General features: G+C 41.3%; 1 long non-coding RNA gene across 8 annotated transcripts in view; it reads left to right on the top strand.

Moving 5' to 3' along the window:
* Positions 1-13,852, top strand: part of LOC133513870 (uncharacterized) — a 158,289-nt gene that overhangs the window by 3,507 nt on the left and 140,930 nt on the right. For all 8 annotated transcript variants that reach the window (XR_009798644.1, XR_009798642.1, XR_009798646.1 and 5 more), the window contains exons 2-3: positions 1,597-1,730; positions 7,233-7,291. This is a non-coding gene — a long non-coding RNA (uncharacterized LOC133513870). The remainder of the gene's footprint in view (positions 1-1,596; positions 1,731-7,232; positions 7,292-13,852) is intronic.

Here is a 13,852-nt window from a genome sequence, read left to right on the forward strand (position 1 = left end):
GCCGGAGCCTATCCCAGCTGTCAAGGGGCAGGGGGCAGGATACACCCCGAACTGGTTGCCAGTCAACCGCAGGGAACATCGAGACAAACAGCCACAATCACACCTAGGGGCAATTTATCATGTAAAAATTAATGTATGTTTTTGGGATGTGGGAGGAATCCGGAGTGCCCACCCGGAGAAAACTCACGCAGGTACGGGGAGAACACGCAAACTCCACACAGGCAGGTCCGGGATTGAACCCAGGGACCTCGGAACTGTGAGGCCAACTCTTTACCAGATGAGCCACCGTGCCTCCTAGATTACATACAATGGATTTAAAAAGAAAAAAAAAAAAAAAGTTTTTTTAATCAATTGAGTTGTAAACGTTACAGGTGACATTAATGGTGGGTAAAATTTGAACATCCAGCCGAGTCTTTTTCAGATCACAAAAACCTTGCATCTGAACAGGGGTGTGTAGACTTTTTATATCAACTGTAGGTGTGAGCCGTAGTCTGTGTCTCCCGTGAGTGACACGTTAGGTGTGCCTCACCTTCCAAATCAATGGAATTATTCCTCCTATTTAAAATGTGGATGTTTGCCTTCCGCCTGAAGTCAGCAGAGATACCAATCTACTAATACAGGACCTCGGGGCCTTGTAACACCAAACTCAATTGCGTGAGGTTTCTTGTATCCGAAAATGATAGCGCGAGAAAGAAAGCACGGAGCGGTTCAGTTTCACTTTGGTGGCTTCAGCTTTCAGAGAGGCCGACTCAACCGTCTCACCCACCCACGCAAGGATTTAAGTGTTAGACGGAGCATTATGTTCCTCCAAATTAAGACTACTTCTCAGTCAAATCCTGCTGAAGACTGGACCAAAATCTATTTTAGACTTTGTCTTGATATTTCTCATCCGTCTGGGTGAAACGGAAAACCTTCCTGTAAACCGAATCGGGGATTTCAAATCTCTCTCATCATTGCACAAATGCACACACTGCTGGCTGTCCTACCCGATTTTTACTCTTCCCTGCGAATGTACGAGCAATGTCTGGAGAAACAGCTGCTTCTACAACTGTGCATGTTAACGCACAGTGACAGCATGGGAAACGCAGTTAATATAAATGTATATGCATTAATTTTAAGGAAAAGCGGCTCAGAAAATGGGTGGATAGATGGATGGAATTTCTCGTGTATAATGCGCACCCATGTATAATACCCACCTCCAAAGTCTGGAAAACCCTTCATCCCATGTATAAAGTGCACTATTGAATTTTGACCATTTTTCATGGTGTTGGGGGGGGGGTTGATGCACATTATACAGAAGAAAATATCCAACCATTTTCTGAGCCACTTATCCTCACAAGGGTCCCAGCTATCAGGGGACAGGAGGCGAGGTACACCCTGACCTGGTTACCAGCCAATCGCGGGGTGCATGGAGACACAGTCAGACTCACAATCACACCTAGGGGCAATTTTGAGTGTCCAATTAACGTTGCATGTTTTTGGGATGTGGGAGGAAACCGGAGTGCCCGGAGAAAAGCCACACAGGCCCGTGAAAATGAATTTATGAATAGCAAGCCACCTACAGGATGGAAATTCATCCATCCATTATCCTCACAGGGCTCACAGGAAAGCTGGAGCCTATCCCAGGTAGCTTCGGCCGAAAGGCGGACTACACCCTGAACTGGTCGCCAGTCAGTCGCGGGGCAGACATCGACTGAACAGGAAACGATCCATTGCTGCCCGCACCAAAGGTAGGCGTGTGGACCACTACACCATCAGTGACTATCACACGAGAAAATACTGTAAGTAAAACCAATTTCTATGTGACAGTTTGGGACCAAGATCAACTGTCTCTCCCTCTAAACATCTGCCAGATTTTAATTGGGTTATCATTAAATATTTTTTCACAACAATTCTGGCTGACGATTGAACAAAACCACAGAATCTAATGTCATAACTTTATTCTCTTTTAATCGCTTAATGTTATGACTGTAATTATTTGACCTTATTCTGGTAGTGTCTGTTTTTTTTTCTGTTTTCAAGTGGAAAAAGTCATTTTTTTTTCAATGTTTTAATTAAATATTCACCAAAGAAATGTATTTTAGCAAGTTCTGTGGAAGGGAACAAATGCTAATACATTTTTTTTTTGTGGTGATGCAGAATACACATTATTTTGTTTTTCTACTGGAAATATTGTAATAACGTTCATGGTTAGTTGAGTTGATGATGAAGAAGGAATATTTTATCTGCACAACGTCAGTGTAATATCAACCATTTTGTCCAGTTATGCATCTCACGTGTTAGATTAATAAGGATCTTACACAGTACATTTGAGATGGAAGATCCTGATGTGCAATGTTTATGCAACAACCTTGGATCAGAATTCTGCTCTGAATAATATTTATGGATTAACATCTCTCCACCGTCTCCCTTTCGTTGATCTTTTAAATGAATCATGAATCATGAAGTGGATTTTTACACATCGGAGTGCCCCACGGGATCTCGTCGGGGAGATAAAGGGCCCTTGAGAGGTTTGTAGGTTTAAGCGGTAACCTTCCGATTCAAAGGCCGAGGACGTCATTAACAAGTCGCGTGTTTCGGGAGTCTACGTTGTAACGTTCGCCAACGGAATCTTCAAACAGCGTAGTAAAACTTAATCGGCATGCAAAAAGAGAATTCGCAAGCTGGTCTGCTGAACTCGGCTGCTGCTCTTCAGGATCCATTTGAGCCTTGTTTGAGTCAGGTTGTCTTACAGCCTTTATTGGGACACTGCAGGTTGACGGGGGGCACACGAACTCATTTCATGGTGAACACGACGAATTCCGCGTTGCGTACCATCTGTCAAAGAATATTTCCTTCATGCGGGGAACGCGTTTTCTGACGTAATTCACTCTGTAAATGTGGAAGGGAGGAGACTCTACTGACGTCGTCTTCAAAATGAAATGCAAAGAAAAATCCGTGCCTCCGCTTTAAAATACGAGGCAGTCGGACGATTTGGTGGGATATTTTAATCATTCAACCATGAGACGGATGACATATACAGTGTTCCCTCATTACTTGCGGGGTTACGTAACCACCCTGGGAATCCTGAAAATCTGCGAATAATTGATGCAGTTTTAAAACGCTCGCGTATGTATGATGTATAACATATTTTCCCTACCATAAGGCACACTTAAAAGGCTTTGATTTGATCCTAAATGGACAGGTCGCCTTGTAAATCCGACACGCCTTATATGTGCACCAAGTTTGAAAATCTGTCAATAATTTTACATAGATGGCATACGTACAAACTAGCGTATGTGATAGCATGCATGCTACCACGTGGTGGGGCTCATGAGGCAGTGAGGAAAAATTGCAATTTTACATATGGCAGCAAAAGATGCTAACATTCCGCCACACCCGTAGAGTTTTGGCAAGTCATAAGTCATCATGTTGTTCACAATCATGGTGTCATATCGAAAATAAAATTATCACACCACAGCAAACAGAATAGCATAAATAGCAAATAATAATAGATGACACAAAACATGCACTTTTAATGCTATTTATATGCATAGTTCCGCAAAGTATGCTGGGAGACTCCGAGCATGCTTTGACGACGCCATCACAACCAAAACGGAAAATGATACACATATCAGTTGCCTTAAATGTATTCTTTTTTTTTCCATTATTAAATACAGAATGTACATGGTTTTTACATAAATAGGAATTTACTATTTGAAGGTTGGGAACGAATTAAACTCATTTACATTTACGATGGAAAAAAAAAAAGTTTCGGAGGTTGAATGTTGTCCTTGCTGTATAGGTATGCAATTGATGTGTCGAATGAACAAATTTTCCAAAAACATTTGATAAACAAATGGGGGGAAATGAAAATTTGTGGTATTGTTCTGGAATATAACGCATCCAAGTGTATCTTAGCTGTTTTTAATAGCTTTAATGTAAAGCACGAGTATTTCTGTCATGGAGCTTCTCATTTCTTCTTCTGCACTTGTAGAGTAATTGCGGAGGTTCATCTGTCCCTCCCTGCTGCAAATTCCTGGGCCGTGTCTGTGACTGAACCTTAATGGGGGGTTTCAAGTGTGACCAGGGGCAGAGGCCGCTAATGTCACACTTCTGTCAGCTCACATTACAACATTTAAAGAACTGTCTTAGTAGAACCACACACTGCCTGTGAATTCCCGAGATGATATTCCGAACGCGAAGGTCTTTTGCGATTGATCCGTTAATTCACAGTCAATTGCCGTGGAAAGCCTCTGGCTTTATATAAAATACATTTAGGATTTGTGCGTGGGGAGGGGAAAGCCAATATGTCATGACTGTATTGCGATGGAACCAGTGTGACACAGATATACAGTACTGTTATGATGTCATTATAATCGGTAAAAAAGATTTTCTTTAATGTGTAATTGATATTAAAGTGCTTCTATTACAAATCGAACTTCATTTGTAAAACCCTTTTAATAGACTAAAATGGTACTCAAAGTGCTTTGCATCATTAAAATCAATCAACTGTATCATAGTTTTGGGGTGGGATTCGCGACTTAAGCGTGTTCTCATTTAACAGTACAGAGAGTGAAGAAAATTAAGTATTTGAACACCCTGCTATATTGGAAGTTCTCCCACTTAGAAACCATGGAGGAGTCTGAAATTTTCATCGTAGGTCCACATCCACTGTGAGAGAGATCATTTAAAAAGAAAAATCCAGAATTCACAATGTATGATTTTTTTTTTTTTTTTTTTTTTTTTTTTTTTTTTTTTTTTTTAACTGTGTGATACAGCTGCAAATTAAGTATTTCAACACCTGTCTATCAGTTAGAATTCTGACCCTCAAAGACCTGTTAGTCCACCTCCACTCCATGTATTATCCTAAATCAGATGCACCAGTGCGAGGTCGCGAGCTGCATAAAGACACCTGTCCACCCCATACAATCAGTCAGACTCAATCTTGTAACATGGCCAAGACCAAAGAGCTGTCCAAAGACACCAGAGACAAAATCCTACAACTCCACATGCCTGCATGCCAAGCAGCTTGGTGGGGAAAAAAGCTAAACATGATGGTCAATCACAATCAGAGTGGAGGCCCATGCAAGATATCACCTCATGGGGTCTCAATGGTCCTGAGTCGTGGTTGGGTCTTTCAACATGACAATGACCTGAAGCACACAGCCAGGAAAACTAAGTAGTGGCTCCGTAAGAAGCATATCAAGGTTCTGGTGTGGTGTAGCCATTCTCCAGACCTAAACCCAATAGAAAATCTTTGGAGGGAGCTGAAACTCCGTGTTTCCCAGCGACAGCCCAGAAACCTGTCTGATCTAGAGAAGATCTGTGTGGAGTGGGCCAAAATCCCTCCTGCAGTGTTTTCAAACCTGGTGAACAACTACAGGAAACGTTTAACCTCTGTGATTGCAAACAAAGGCTACTGTACCAAATATTAACATTGGTTTTCTCAGGCGTTCAAATACTTATTTGCAGCTGTATCACACAAATAAATTGTTAAAAAATCAGACATTGTAATTTCTGGATTTTTCTTTTTCGATAATCTCTCTGACAGTGGACATGCACCTATGATGAAAATTTAAGATCCCTCCATCATTTCTAAGTGGGAGAACTTGCAATATACCAGGGTGTTCAAATACTTATTTTCTTCACTGTACGGTACACTACAAGTTGCTTCTGTCCCCATTGATTTTGATATATTATTTATTATTATTCCAAATACCAAATATTACCATTAGTTTTCTCAAGTGTTTAAATACTTATTTGCAGCTGTATCACACATAAATTGTTAAAAAAATCATACATTGTGATTTCTGGATTTTTCTATTTAGATTATCTCTCTCACAGTGGACACGATGAAAATTTCAGACCCCTCCATGATTTCTAAGTGGGAGAATTTGCAATATTGCGGGGTATTCAAATACTTCTTTTCTTCACTCTATGTCAGTTGCCTGTTCTGTAACGTACTGAAAATATCATAAAATGTTCTGCAGTCAGGCCATGAGTTTGTGACGGAGTCAAGAAAAATAAGCCGCCTTCATTCCCCAAACCAATTCTCCAAACATTCCCAGCCCCCTCGTGCACATATTGAGGACAACGCGGCGATTTAATCATCCAGATTGAACAGCTGCCGACGGATTCTTTGACTGCCTCCTCTGCCTGCTTTCCGCACTTTATTTTCCTGTCTGCCTTCCGCCACGAGCTTGACAAAGGAGCACGGACTCATCTCCGAAATATCATTCAGCCCAGAGCGACTATGCATCTTAAAGGCCAGCACCCTGAGTCGGGTGTGTTTAATCAATTTCATCTGAGCGTAATTTATACAGAGTAAATAATGAACTTGCCAACCTGTACTAAACATTCATGGGGAAATGGGTCAGAAGAGACAAGGCAGGAATTGTTGGTTTTGGCAAGTTTTACAGGTGTCTTAAGAGTACAGTTGTGGGTCCCGGTGTGCGCAGGTGGGTGCCCGTTGGCTCCTGGTGGGTCTTTGAAAGCACCTGTCGAAATCAATATTTTAGCTCTCTGGTGCAAGCGCAATAGCTCTTTTGGTGTAGGAGGCATCAGTCTGACCTTTTTATCAAATACATTTGCAGTCCAGCAATCGCAAAATTCTACTTGGGTAGCACCATGTGAGTTGTACAAATCAGACAATAAATCAAATAAACAAAACGAATCTTCAAGCATTATAAAGTTTTATAATGTCACCGTCTAGTTGACCCACGTACTTTAAATGAGCGGCGCTTATTTCTAAAAAGCTCGCTGAACCGACAAAGCCCTCCCACTGTCTGCAGTCCCATATGTTTTCTTGAAAATTTACATTTTTGTCAGAAGCGTGCAGCAGCCAGTTTTCGCATTTTTTGACTATCGAGACAGAAGACAACAATAGCAAGGAGAAACACTTCCTATCTCTTTGCTATTCCGATCATTAAAACTTGAAAAGAAGGAGGCCTGTGTTGCATGTACTGTAGCTAGCATGGTAAAGGCCTGGTACACACAAATATTGTTCCCACTTTTAAAGTTTATGCAGTCATGCATTTTTTTCTAACGGGCGAGCTTAAAAGGTAAGAATGAGAGTGGTGGAATATATGTGCCGAGGAAGTGACTTTTACCGGCCCTGTTAGTGCTGCGTTAGCGTTAGCGCTATGCTTTGTACCGCCTTTCTTTGTAAATATCTCATGATTCAATGTGGGCACTTGCAGCTTTTACACAGGTGCGGCTTATTGATGTACCAAATGATATTTCCTTTACAGATGTACTCGGTGCGGCTTGTAACCAGGTGCACTCTATAGACCAGTAATTACGGTAACAGGTGAGTTTTTTTTTTTTTTTTAATTTTCAAAATGTGTTCCTCACACAGATTCCAATACAAAAAACTAATCAGAAACATAAATATTATCAAACAATATCACTCTTAATAAACCTATAATCAATCATCAATGCAAAATAATGTAAAATAAGGGAAATTCAGGCACAAGAAATGCCGCAAAAACTGACAAATCCACCATTTCCTCCATTTTCAGTTCCATGCAATATCATTGCATGCATTTGCAATTTAGTGCCCCAGTAAACCTAAATAAGAGTTGCAACGTTACACATTGTGATCCTCAATGTGTGGACATCACATTTGCGTGGATTTAAACGGATATATCTTTTTTAATTATTATTATTCTGACAAAGCACGATGGAGATGTTGGTTCAGATTCACCAAAACAAAGACTCATGCGGTTGCAGGACTTTAAATTGCATAGCCTGGATACAATCTTGTGCACTGAATTGCTTGGTAGATTTCTTTGTTTGCCTTTGCTCCGCTTCAATATATGTAGCCAGAAGTCAGTCGCGCTTGCATGACCAAAATAAAGAATTTTTCATTTACGATGCACATGACGTTCTTATTCTTATATTGAACTATTTCCTTCTGATAAACACAATGCATTACTTTGACATTTCAGTTTGGCTGTTCCTGCGGTTGAAAAGAAATTAGAACTGAATTGTGGTTAAGTTTAGCTACATTTTTTTTTAAAAAGATTTATTGGACCAATACAACGTATTTTTGTAAGAGACAGTCCAGCATCTCATTCAGTGCTTTATTTCTTCTTCTTTTCCTTTCGGCTTGTCCCGTTAAGGGTCGCCACAGCGCATTATCTTTGTCCATCTAAGCCTATCTCGTGCATCCTCCTCACTAACACCCACTGCCCTCATGTCTCACCTCACAACGTCCATCAACCTTCTCTTTGGTCTTCTTCTTGCTCTCTCTTCCTTGGCAGCTCCATCTTCGTCACCCTCCTACCAACGTACTCATTTTCTCGCCTCCGAACATGTCCAAACTATTGAAGTCTGCTCTCACGAACCTCGTCTCCAAAACATCCAACTTTGGCTCTCCCTTTAATGACCTCATTTCTAATCCTATCCAACCTGCTCACTCCTAGCGAGAACCTCAACATCTTCAAATCTGCTTCCTGTTGTCTCTTCAGTGGCCACCGCCTCCGATCCGTAAATCATGGCCGGCCTCATCACTGTTTCATAAACTTTGCCCTTCATCCTAGCAGAGACTTTTCTGTCCCATAACACACCAAACACCTTCTGCCAGCTGTTCAAACTTGTCACTGTTTTAATTCTGATTCCATCCATTTGAATGTGGTCTCAATATTTTACCATTGGGAAATACGAGTTACTGCATTTCGAAGTGAATTCGATGTTTTAATCCTAGAGAACCCATGAGGATTTGGATGTCTTAACCCTAACCCAAATTTGACTTCTCTGACAAATTGGAACTAGATCAAGAATAGTATTTAACTCTAGACCCTAAAACCAAGATTAGACCTTAATAAACTAGTATTCATTTTTGTTCCATGGTTGGTTTTGCTGCAATCCAAAATATGAATCTTCAGGGAGCGGCGTGTCAACATTGTCGATGTAACACCCAATCAAAACTCTACAAGCTTTCACCCCCAAAAAAATGTTGCTGTACTTTAAAGTGAGAGCGTCAGCCGGACGGCCAAAAGCCGCTGGCTGTCGCACTGCAAATTCAATATATACTATATTGTTTTACGGGAGCGCTTAACTACAGATATAAATTCATAAAGCAAAGTGTGGACCAAAATACACGAGTGCAGTCAGCGAACGGGGTGATCTATCATTCCCGAAAGCCTCTCAAAGTGTCTACACGCTGTTCTTCAATGTCGTCTGTTCCCTGTCTTTGTGGCAATCCACTTCTTCTTTGTCACTTGTAGCATATTTTTGTCGATTTTGACTATATTTTACATGGATACAGGGTCACAGCATTTCCATTGCAGCGCACCAGTCGAATGTGCAAAACTCAATCGCTGGATGAAAAGTCAGACTATTTTTTTCCCCCACTTGTCCGATTCTCTCACTTCAATCGTTCTATTTTTCAGCGTTCTCAAATGAAGATGACTGACGATGATTGACTGATGATTAACGTGTGTCTAACGCACGAAAAGCGTGTAACAGCGACCAAATAAGATACCCCTAAGAACCATTAGCGTGTCCTAACGTGTCACTGGCGCGCGACGAGCGATTTGTCAACGTAAGACGAGCGTGTTGAGCGTGTGACGAAACGGGTGAATAACGACAGAATAGCGTTTTGCTGGCGTGTCATTTTTACAGTGGAACCGGAACTAAAACGTTGGAAATTTCATAGTCACTTCAGTTGTTCTCGTGAGTTTGAACAGTCAGCATCATGCCGCCTAGACGAAAAAAAGGTGGGGTGCGGACTTCAGCAACTAGCGTTGCAAAGCATCGGTTTATATACCCATATGCATGGACGTTCGGGAAACGCACGAATGACGCTCAATGGATGGCAAACGACGTTCGTTTGACTTTAGTTACACGCTGTGTGCGCTACGGGATAGTTCAGTGGTCGTTGGCAGATCGCCACTGAGTCATTCTCTGCAAAGCAAACGATTAAGTAACAACCTAGTAAAGCTCGAGTTACGACTGACTAACGATAGCCAAATGCGTGCAACGCTCGGCGAACCTGAGTAAAACGTTCCACGAACGTTCTGCAGCGTTTAAAATTAAACGTTGATGAACGCTGGTCTCGGTGAGAACTTTTGTGCACGTTCAAATCTTTTTTTTTCTCCGCCGATTCCCAGCGATCATTGACGTTCACTAGCGTTCAAACGACGCTCTTCTGGAGCTATCCCGGCGACCATGGGCGCCTACCAACGTTTCCTCAAACGCTGTAGAACGCTGACCAGAACGTCATGGTGTGACGGGGCCATAAGATAGACTGTGCTTCTTCAATGAGGTCATATTCCCGATTATGTAAAGGTAGAGAATAGAATGATAGTCCTTTGGTACACAAGCACAGATTGAAGAACTTTTTTTCTTGGCACACTTGTTGTGCTGGTAATAAAATACGGCTGAATGCATTTCAGCCATACGAGGGGGGGCCCCCCTCTCTGCCTTTTATGATGGCTCCCCGCCACTGGCCAGCCTTCCAGAGAGCCAGCCGGATGGAAGCAGCCGATAAGCCTTGCATTTGTGGTCCCCCAGCCGCAAGCCTTGGCTGGTGTTATAAGCTTGAACTCAAGTTTGAAATTTACTTGGACAGAGAGCCCGGGCTGCATGAAGACATGTGTAATGTAAATGAAATGGGCAAACGCTCTACAGATCCCTGACGGCGCGCCAGACGAGTCCCATCCCCTCTCGCTCCGTCTTCCTCCCGAGCTGTCTCCATAAGTGATGTGGCACTGGGACGTCAGAGTGATAAATAGTTCACCTTTACGTGCCAGGAAAGCCTGTTTGCTTCTGTCGCCTTGAAGTAGACCACATCACATCTGGAACTAAAGCCAAAGAGGATCATACTGCAGGCACTAGTCACACGAGCTAGGGGAAATTGCAAGTTGCATACATACAGAGTAGCAGCATATTAAAAAAAAAAAAAAAAAAAAAAGGATGACCAAAAGAGTTGACATTACACTCCCGTATACGCCGAGAACGCCTCTTCAAGTGATCTCTGTCTGTCTGTTTGTTTGTTGCCAAAGTTCACAGAGACATCTGTCAAAACAATTGCGGAAGATTTGGTTTAAGCCAAAACAAACCTGACAAGTGTGAATACACCCAAACATTTGTTTGCATAAGCATATTCTCCAAAGTAGGCTTGTATCTGTCTAGGTGCCTGAAACGCTACAGAGGCCAATTCACGCTTTCCGCATATGCAGCCTGCAAATGCTGTCCACATTTTTTTTCGTCGTCGTCGTTGTTGTTGTTGTCAATTTTCATTCGTTGACTGATAAAAGATTCCCATTCACGAGATAACTTTTCCTCCCAATGAGTCCGCAGTGGGCGTTAAATAGATTCTTTCGGGAGAGGGATTCCACTGGTAACATTTGATTTTTAAGCGGATGGCTCATGGCTCCCGCCAGGCTGCGGTGTGTGTCTGTGTGAATTCCATAACGGAAGCTTGCAATGAGAGCAGATATGTGCTTCCTGTGTGTTCACGGGAGCAAATGAATGCATTAATGGAGCACTTGAATAATCTTGTTTGCTCCCTCAGGAGCGCCAGTCGGGCCCTCAGTAAAGGCTTTAAATGAGGAAACTCTTGGTGTGTCAAATGAGGTCTTAAATTAGCAATCCTCTTTTTAGCTTCCTGTCGTTTGGCTTCATAAATTAAAGAGGAAAATGTACGTTTTAATCCAGCAATAAAATGAGAATTAAGTCGTCCCCCCTTCCTCCCTCCATTTTCCCTGAACGGCAACGCTCAGCACCATGTGGTGCATTTGAAAGTGGATCCTGTTTTTCCCCAGTCGACTACCGGTCCTTTTTTTTTTTTTTTTTTTTTTTTTTCCCCTGGATCATGGATAAAAATGCAGTGGACTAATTACCTGTCACAAATTCATACTACCGGAGGAAAAAAAAAAACATTCCTGCTTATCAAGGATAGTTCAGTCTTCAACAGCTTAAAGCAATTGCGATGCATCATTAAAGAGTGTTTTAAGTACAGCAATGTGTGAGGTGAAACAAGAACCCTGTGAAACGACGACTCAGCTTAGTGTTTTTAAACTTCTTTTCGGTAGCTGTACTTCGCTATGTCACACTAAACATCTTTTACATTTTGTCAGCCACTCTCACACTTAAGTAATCGCCCAGACAGCTGCTAGAAACTCAAGTAACTCAACGCTGGCCCTGTTGGGTGCAAACGGAAGCTTCGTACTGATTAAAAATTGGACGCAGGGTCACGTAGAGATTATAAGGTCCAAACGAGCTCATGAGAATTAATAGAATTTGGTCCAAAAAGTGCACTTTAACTGGGAGGAAAGCTTTTTGAAGGGTTTATATTTGAAGGTTAGCTTAGAATACCTTCTTGGGGTGTTTTACAAGTCGCTAGAAATCTCTCCAAACTTTTTCCACTTTCTGTTAGGGTCCTTGCTACCAAACTTTTTAAACGGCTGTCTTAAATGGATCTTGGCCCTTGCTGTGCATTCTACAAATTCAAATCCAAAATTTTTGTCTCCTGGGGAGCAAATAAATGCCAAATAAAGGCACATAGAGCAGAAAGCGAAGAAAATAAACACTGCAACAACTGTAGAAAAGTGAAACAAAGGATGAGAAAAGCACTGAATTTGTCAGTACTGTAAAGCCTTGGTTCTCGAACAAATCGGTTTTAGAACGAATTTTTTTTTTTTTTTCTTTTACGAAAATCGGTACTCAAACACCCCCAACAGAACCAGGAAATAACAGATTGCACCCGGCCAGACCAGCTAACCCACGACGACCTTTGTTGTGAATTCCCACGGCGCTGAAAAAAATCTCGGAAATAACATAATGCGCGCGGCGCAATCAGCTGACCCACCCACGATGCGCTTTATTGTCAATTCAAATGCCTCCCGAAAAAACCCGGAAATAACATTGTGTACGGTGCAACCAGTTGATCCCAACCAAGACGCGTTTTGTTATTGTCTATTCGAACCCCCCCTGAAAAAAAAAAAAAAACGCGGAAATAACATCACGCGCGGTGCAACCAGTTGATACACCCACGACGAGTTTTGTTATTGTCAATTCAACCCCCCCCCCCCGAAAAAAAACAAAAATGAGATTTTTTTTTTTTTTTTTTTGTTATTCTGTATAACGCAGCCTTGTACACAGATGTACAAGTTGCTTGTTTAGTTATTCTGCACATTTGTTACTAAAAAAAAAGTGTACAAGGCTGGGGGCCAAGTCCCTACAGATACGCCAATGCGCTCCCAGCCTTGCGTATTCTACTACTTAAGCATACATTTTAAACAAAAAATAATTGCATTTCTTAAATTATTTTATTATATAAAGTATTTAAACTATTCATATATTTCTATTATGCAGTTTATTGTCAAAAGCTAAAAAAAATGCTTTAAAAGCCAATTTTTTTAGGCTTGGAACGCATTATTTCTTTTTCCATTCATAGTAATGGGAAACATCAATTTAGTTTGCAAACAAATCACTTCTCTAACCATTTTTTGGATTGGATTGTGGTCAAGAACTGAGGCATCACTGTAATTGGACATAAAAATAGGCTGCTAAAATGCTAATATACAAAAAGCTAAAATAGTGAAATTTCAAAAGTTCTTTTTAATGGGTATTAGCAGTATTTGTCCAAATTGGAATGATATAAAGTTAATTAAAGATGAGCAAATTCAAGCTAGCCTGATGTATGTGCAGATGTCATGAAGACATCTGTAATCATCTGTCAATGACATCATCAAGCTCACACAGGTGTCGAAATAAATGTGACCTCGGCTAAATCTGGCTGAAAATTAAACGTCATCAGGAAATTTGCCTAAAATTACTCGTCTTTTTTTAATTGGTTTATGGGAGGGTACTGGACTCCTAATTTTTATGTCCAGAACAATACAAAAAGTTCCATTGTTAA

Source organism: Syngnathoides biaculeatus, chromosome 2, assembly GCF_019802595.1.
Source record: "Syngnathoides biaculeatus isolate LvHL_M chromosome 2, ASM1980259v1, whole genome shotgun sequence".
Lineage (NCBI taxonomy): Eukaryota > Metazoa > Chordata > Actinopteri > Syngnathiformes > Syngnathidae > Syngnathoides > Syngnathoides biaculeatus.